We start from the raw sequence: 7,371 nt of genomic DNA on the forward strand, positions 1-7,371 counted from the left end.
CAGTTGGTTGTTTTTTTTTTTTTTTTTTCTTTTGAGACGGAGTCTCGCTCTTGCCCAGGCTGGAGTATAGTGGCGCGCTCTCAGCTCGCTGCAACCTCCGTCTCCCGGGTTCAAGCAGTTCTCTGTCTCAGCCTCAGAGTAGCTGAGACCACAGGCGCCCACCACAACGCTGGGCTAATTTTTGTATTTTTAGTAGAGATGGGGTTTCGCCATGTTGGCCAGGCTGGTCTCGAATTTGTAACCTCAAGTGATCTGCCCGCCTTGGCCTCTCAAAGTGCTGGGATTGCAGGCGTGAGCCCCCGCGCCAGGCCACTTGCTCCTTTCACAGCTTCAGCCGCCCCTTTCTTCTGGGTTCTTCCCGTGCCACGATACATTCATTCAAATACTTACTGAGCTCCTACTTTGTAGCAGGTTCTGTCCAGGGCGTACAGCGGATTACATCAGACAACAAAATAAATCAATATTGTTGTCCTTATGGAGCTTACATTCTGCTGGGGTGCAGGTGGAGGAGGATATTAGACACTAAACAAAAGATATAATAAATAATTGCAGTATGTAGTATGTTAGATGGGGATAAGTATTATAAAAATATAAATAGTACCGCTTCTTGGCCTTTTGGCCAAGATCAAGTGTAAAATACAAATAGTGGCGGGGCCTGGTGGCTCACGCTTGTAATCCCAGCACTTTGGGAGGCCGAGGCGGGTGGATCACGACGTCAGGAGATCGAGACAAGCCTGGCCAACACAGTGAAACCCCGTCTCTACTAAAAATACAAAAATTAGCTGGGCGTGGTGGCACGCGCCTGTAATCCCAGCTACAGCTACTCGGGAGGCTGAGGCAGGAGAATCGCTGGAACCCGGGAGGCGGAGGTGGCAGGGAGCCGAGATCGCTCTACTGCACTCCAACCTGGGCGACAGAGCTAGACTCCGTCTCAAAAAATATATATATAAATAGCGCTTTGAGAAAGACGCCGTCGTAGGTGTTGCGGATCGCCAATCCTCACGCTCCTGCTCCCGACTCACCGCTGTTAGCTCTCGCCCAGGAACCAGTGGGTCAGGAAGCCGCGCAGTAGCCATGGATTTTAAGGATACCGGAAAAACACCCATGGAGGCGGAGGCGGCAGTTCACGAATTCGAGTCACTTTAACGAGCTGCACCATAAAATCCCTGGAGTAGGTGTGTGCTGACTTGATCAGAGGAGCAAAGGAAAAGAATCTCAAAGTGAAAGGACCAGTTCGAATGTCTGCCAAGACTTTGAGAATCACTACAAGAAAAACTCTTTGTGGTGAAGGTTCTAAGACATGGGATCGTTTCCACGTGAGAATCCGCAAGCGACTCTTTGACTTGCACAGTCCTTCTGAGATTGTTAAGCAGGTTACTTCCATCAGTATTGAGCCAGGAGTTGAGGTGGAAGTCGCCACTGCAGATGCTTAAGTCAACTATTTTAGTAAATTGACTACCAGGTTTTTTGTTTTCTTTTTTCTTTTTTTTTCTTTTGAGACAGAGTTTCGCTCTTGTTGCCCAGGCTGGAGTGCAGTGGCGCGGTCTTGGCTTACCGCAACCTCCACGGCCGGTATATATATATAAATCAGCTGGTGGCCGGGCGCGGTGGCTCAAGCCTGTAATCCCAGCACTTTGGGAGGCCGAGACGGGCGGATCACGAGGTCAGGAGATCGAGACCATCCTGGCTAACCTGGTGAAACCCTGTCTCTACTAAAAAATACAAAAAACTAGCCGGGCGAGGTGGCGGGCGCCTGTAGCCCCAGCTACTCGGGAGGCTGAGGCAGGAGAATGGCGTAAACCCGGGAGGCGGAGCTTGCAGTGAGTTGAGATCCGGCCACCGCACTCCAGCCTGGGCGACAGAGTGAGACTCCGTCTCAAAAAAAATAAATAAAAAATAAAAATAAATAAATAAATCAGCTGGTAATCGGCCGGGCGCGCTGGCTGACACCTGTTATCCCGACACTTTGGGAGGCCAAGGCAGGCAGATCACCTGAGGTCAGGAGTTCAAGACCAACATGGCCAAAATGGCGAAACCTGGTTTCTACAAAAATACAAACATTAGCCGGGCGTGGTGGCTTACGCCTGTAATCCCAGCACTTTGGGAGGCGGAGGCGGGCGGATCATGAGGTCAGGAGATCGAGACCATCCTGGCTATCACAGTGAACCGCCCTCTCCACAGAAAATACAAAAAATTAGACTGGCGTGGTGGCGGGCGCCTCTAGTCTCAGCTACTCGGGAGGCTGAGGCAGGAGAATGGCGTGAACCCGGGAGGCGGAGCTTGCAATGAGCCGAGATCTCACCACTGCACTCCAGCCTGGGCGACAGAGTGAGACTCCGTCTCAAAAAAACAAAACAAAACAAAAAACCAAAAAAAAAAAAAAAAAACCAAGCACACAAACAAACATTAGCCGGGCGTGGTGGCAGGTGCCTGTAATCCCAGCTACTCGGGAGGCCGAGGCAAGAGAATCGTTTGAACCAAAGAGGTGGAGGTTGCAGTGAGCCGGAGTCCTGCTACTGCACTCCAGCCTGGGGTATACAGCCAGGGTCCATCTCAAAAAATATATAAATAAGACCGGGCACAGTGGCTCACGCCTGTAATCCCAGAACTTTGGGAGGCCAAGGCGGTCGGATCACCTGAGGTCGGGAGTTTGAGACCAGCCTGACCAAATTGGAGAAACCCCATCTCTACTAAAAATATAAAATTAGCCTGGTGTGGTGGCACATGCCTGTAATTCCAGCTAGTCAGGAGTCTGAGGCAGGAGAATCTCTTGAAACCCGGGAGGCAGAGGTTGTGGTGAGCCGAGATTGCACCATTGCACTCCAGCCTGGGGAACAGGAAAGTTTGAAACTCTGTCTCAAAAAAATAGATAAACAAAAATAGGGCCAGGGGCAGTGGCTCACGCCTGTAATTCCATCACCACTTTGGGAGGCCAAGGTGGTTGTATTACTTGAGGTCAGGAGTTCGAGACCAGCTTGCCCTAAATAGCAAAACTCTGTCTCTACTAAAAATACAGAAATTAGCCAGGCACGGTGGCTCATGCCTGTAATTCTAGCACTTTGGGAGGCCGAGGCTGGTAGAGTGCCTGAGCTCAGGAGCTGAAGACCCAGCCCAAGCAACATGGCAAAACTCTGTCTCTACTAAAAATACAAAAAATTAGCCAGGTGGCTGGGCGCGGTGGCTCAAGCCTGTAATCTCAGCACTTTGGGAGGCCGAGACGGGTGGATCACGAGGTCAGGAGATCGAGACCATCCTGCCTAACACGGTGAAGCCCCGTCTCTACTAAAAAATACAAAAAACTAGCCGGGCGATGTGGCGGACACCTGTAGTCCCAGCTACTGGGGAGGCTGAGGCAGGAGAATGGCGTGAACCTGGGAGGCGGAGCTTGCAGTGAGCTGAGATCCGGCCACTGCACTCCAGCCTGGGCGACAGAGCGAGACTCCGTCTCAAAAAAAAAAAAAAAAAAAAAAAAAAAATTTAGCCAGGTGTGGTCCATGCCTGCAGTCCCCAGCTACTCGGGAGGCTGAGGCACGAGAATCATTGGAACCCAGGAGGTGGAGGTTACAGTGAGCCAGCATTGCGCCTCTACACTCCAGCCTGGGCGACAGAGCAAGACTCTGTCTCCAAAAAACAAAAACAAACCAACCAAAATTAGCCGGCCTTGGTGGCACATGCCTATAGCCCCAGCTGTTCTGGAGGTTGAGGTGGGAGGATCTCTTGAGCCTGGAAGGCAGAAGTTGCAGTGAGCCAAGATCCCACCACTGCACTCCAGCCTGGGTGAAAAAGCGAGACCCCATCACTAAAAAAAAAAAAGAAAGAAAGAAAGAAAAGAAAAAAAGAAAGAAGGAGAGAGAGAGAAGGAGTTGGAGGCTTCAGTGGAGGAGGAACACTTGAGGCCATGAGTTGGAGGCTTCAGTGGAGGAGGAACACTTGAGGCCATGAGTTGGAGGCTTCAGAGAGCTAGGATCACACCTTTTTTATTTTTATTTTTTAGATAGTGTCTCACTCTGTTGCCCAGACTTCAGACTGGCTGATTTCAGCCTCAACCTCTCGAACTCAAGGGACCCTCCCATCACAGCCTCCCAAAGGGTTGGGATTACAGGCATGAGCCACTGTGCCTGGCCTGATCACACCTGTGAATAGCCACTGCACTCCAGTCTGGACAACACAGAGAGACCCCATTTTTCTATATACAACAAATACAGCCGGCTGCTGTGGCTCATGCCTGTAATCCCAGCACTTCGGGAGGCCAAGGCGGGGGGGATAAACTGAGGTCAGGAGATTGAGACCAGCCTGGTCAACATGGCAAAACCCTATCTCTACTAAAAATACAAAAATTAGCTGGGCATGGTGGCACATTCCTATAATCCCAGCTACTTGGGAGGCTGAGGCAGGAGAATGGCTTGAAGCCGGGGAGAAGGGTTTGTGGTGAGCCAAGATCATGCCATTGCACTCCAGCCTAGGCAATAAAGAGTGAAACTCCGTCTCAAAATAAATAAATAAATAAATAAATAAATAAATAAATACACACACAGAAAGACAGACAGAGAGAGAGAGAGAGAGAGAGGATGGTCAGTGTAGGCCTCATTAAAGATATTGACATGAAACCAGGCATAGTGGCTCACATCTGTAATCCCAACACTTTGGGAGGTTGAAGCAGGAGGATCCCTTGAGCCCAGGAGTCTGAGACCCACCTGAGCAACACAGGGAGAGTCCATCTCTACAAAACATTTAAAAATTAGCTGGTGGCGCTGGGCACAGCGGCTCATGCCTATAATCCCAGCAATTTGGGAGACTGAGGCAGACAGATCATCTGAGGTCAGAAGTTTGAGACCAGCCTGCCCATCATGGTGAAACTCCATCTCTATTAAAAATACAAAAATTAGCTGGGCATGGTGGTGGGTACTTGTAATCCCAAGTACCCAGGAATCTGAGGCAGGAGAATCTCATTTGAACCCGGAAGGCAGAGGTTGCAGTGAGCCCAGATGGCGCCACTGCACTCCAGCCTGGGCAACAGAGTGAGACTGTGTCTCAAAATAAAATAAAATAACATAAGCTGGTAGCATGTGAATCTGAGGCAGGAGAATCGCTTAAACCCAGGAGTTGAGGACTGCAGTGAGCCGTGATTACCGCACTGCACTCCAACCTAGGCTACAGAGGGAAACCTTGTGTCATTTTCCAATAAGAAACCCTAAGGCAGGGGTGTGCCTGAACCGAATGAGTACCAGCAAGGAAGCCAGATGTGATTGGACAGGACGAGTGAAGAGCAAAGTAGTAAGAAATGCAGTCAGAAGTAATAGAAAGGTGGCTCACACCTGTAATCCCAGCACTTTGGGAGGCCAAGGCGGGTGATCACCTGAGGTCAGGAGTTCAAGACCAGCCTGGCCAACATAGTGAAACCCTGTCTCTACAAAAATACAAAAATTAGCATGCATGACGGCAGGTGCCTGTAATCCCAGCTACTCAGTGGGTTGAGGTGGGAGAATCGTGAACCTGGGAGGCGGAGGTTGCAGTGAGCCAAGATCATACCATTGCACTCCAGCCTAGGTGACAGAGCAAGAGCTCTGTTTCAAAAAAAGGAAGTAATGGAATGAAACCACTGTGGACTTTGGCATTGGCTGAGTGAAATAAGGAACCATTGTTTGATTTTAAGCAGAGGAAGGACATGATTTGACTAATGTGTCAGAAGGATCACTGTGGTTGAGTTGTTGAGACTAGACTGTGGGAGAGAACACAGGGATGGAAGTAAGAAGAGCCATTAGGAAGCTATTGCAGTAACCATGGGAGAAATGATGGCGGTTTGCACTAGAATGGTAGGAGCTGAGGTGATGTGTGGTCAGATTCTGGATGTGTTTTGGAGGTAGCGACAATAAAATGTGAGGTATGAAAGATAGAAATCAAAATGTCTCCAAGGCTTTAGGCCTGAGCAATTGGAAGATATCATTGCTGTCAACCAAGATGGAGAAGGCTATGGTTATAGGAGGAACAGTGTTCTTGGTTGGAACTACCACCACTGTCTCAACAAGAAAATGGGACACAATTCATTCTCTTCTCCCAGGCTCCTAGATCCAGTCACCAAGGTCCATCAACTTGACTCTGTTTCCTAAATTTTTCTGCCCATGCCTTCTAAGTTCTGCCTTTGGTTCAAAGCTATTGCATCAGCCTCTATATGGTCAGACCATAATTTCCCACTGCTTAAAATCATGTGCCGGGCAGGCATGGTGGCTCATGCCTGTAATCCCAGCACTTTGGGAGACTGAGGCAGGCAGATTACCTGAGGTCAGGAGTTCAAGACCAGCCTGGTCAACATGGTGAAACTGTCTCTAATAAAAATACAAAAATTAGCCAGGGGTGATGGCACGCACCTGTGATCCCAGCTATTCAGGAGGCTGAGCAGGAAAATTGCTTGAACCCAGGAGGCAGAGGCTGCAGTGAGCTGAGCTTGTCCCACTGCACTCCAGCCTGGGCATAGAGTGAGACTCCATCTCAAAAATAAAACAAAACAAAACAAAAAACAAACTAACAAACAAAAAACATGTGCTGACTCTCTAGTACTTACAGAATAAAGTCCAAGTTGTTTAGCACAGCATCAAAGTCACTTGATATGGCCTACCTCTTCCCTGGCTCCATCTTCTTCCACCTTGCCTCTTACATTTCACACACTAGAAACACCAAACCACTTAGGATTTCTGGACATATGGCTTACATTCACACACCTGCCTTAGCCATTATGTGTTATTTATTTATTTACTTTGAGACAGAGTTTCGCTCTTGTTGCTCAGGCCAGAGTGTAATGGCACCATGTCGGCTCACTGCAACACTGCAACCTCCGCCTCCAGGGTTCAAAGTGATTCTCCTGCTTCAGCCTCCCAAGTAGCTGGGATTACAGATATACACCACTGTGGCTAGCTAATTTTTTTTTTTTTTTTTTTTTTTGTATTTTTAGTAGAGATGGGGATTTCATCATGTTGGTCAGGCTAGTCTCGAACTCCTGACTCAAGTGATCCATCTGCCTCAGCCTCCCAAAGTGCTGGGATTACAGGTGTGAGCCACCGTGCCTGTCCAACCTGTTTTTAAAACTGTGCTCAGGGCCGGGCGCGGTGGCTCAAGCCTGTAATCCCAGCACTTTGGGAGGCCGAGGCGGGCGGATCACGAGGTCAGGAGATCGAGACCATCCTGGCTAACATGGTGAAACCCCGTCTCTACTAAAAATACAAAAAACTAGCCGGGCGTGGTGGCGGGCGCCTGTAGTCCCAGCTACTCGGAGGCTGAGGCAGGAGAATGGCCTGAACCTGGGAGGCGGAGCTTGCAGTGAGCCGAGATCGCCACTGCACTCCAGCCTGGGTGACACAGCGCGAGACTCCGTCTCAA

General features: G+C 49.5%; 1 pseudogene; it reads left to right on the forward strand.

The window, feature by feature from the left end:
- The first annotated feature begins 1,074 nt into the window (after window positions 1–1,074).
- Window positions 1,075–1,433, forward strand: LOC112609978 (annotated as a pseudogene).
- Window positions 1,434–7,371: the final 5,938 nt, after the last annotated feature.

This window comes from Theropithecus gelada, chromosome 16, assembly GCF_003255815.1.
Source record: "Theropithecus gelada isolate Dixy chromosome 16, Tgel_1.0, whole genome shotgun sequence".
In the NCBI taxonomy this organism is placed as follows: domain Eukaryota; kingdom Metazoa; phylum Chordata; class Mammalia; order Primates; family Cercopithecidae; genus Theropithecus; species Theropithecus gelada.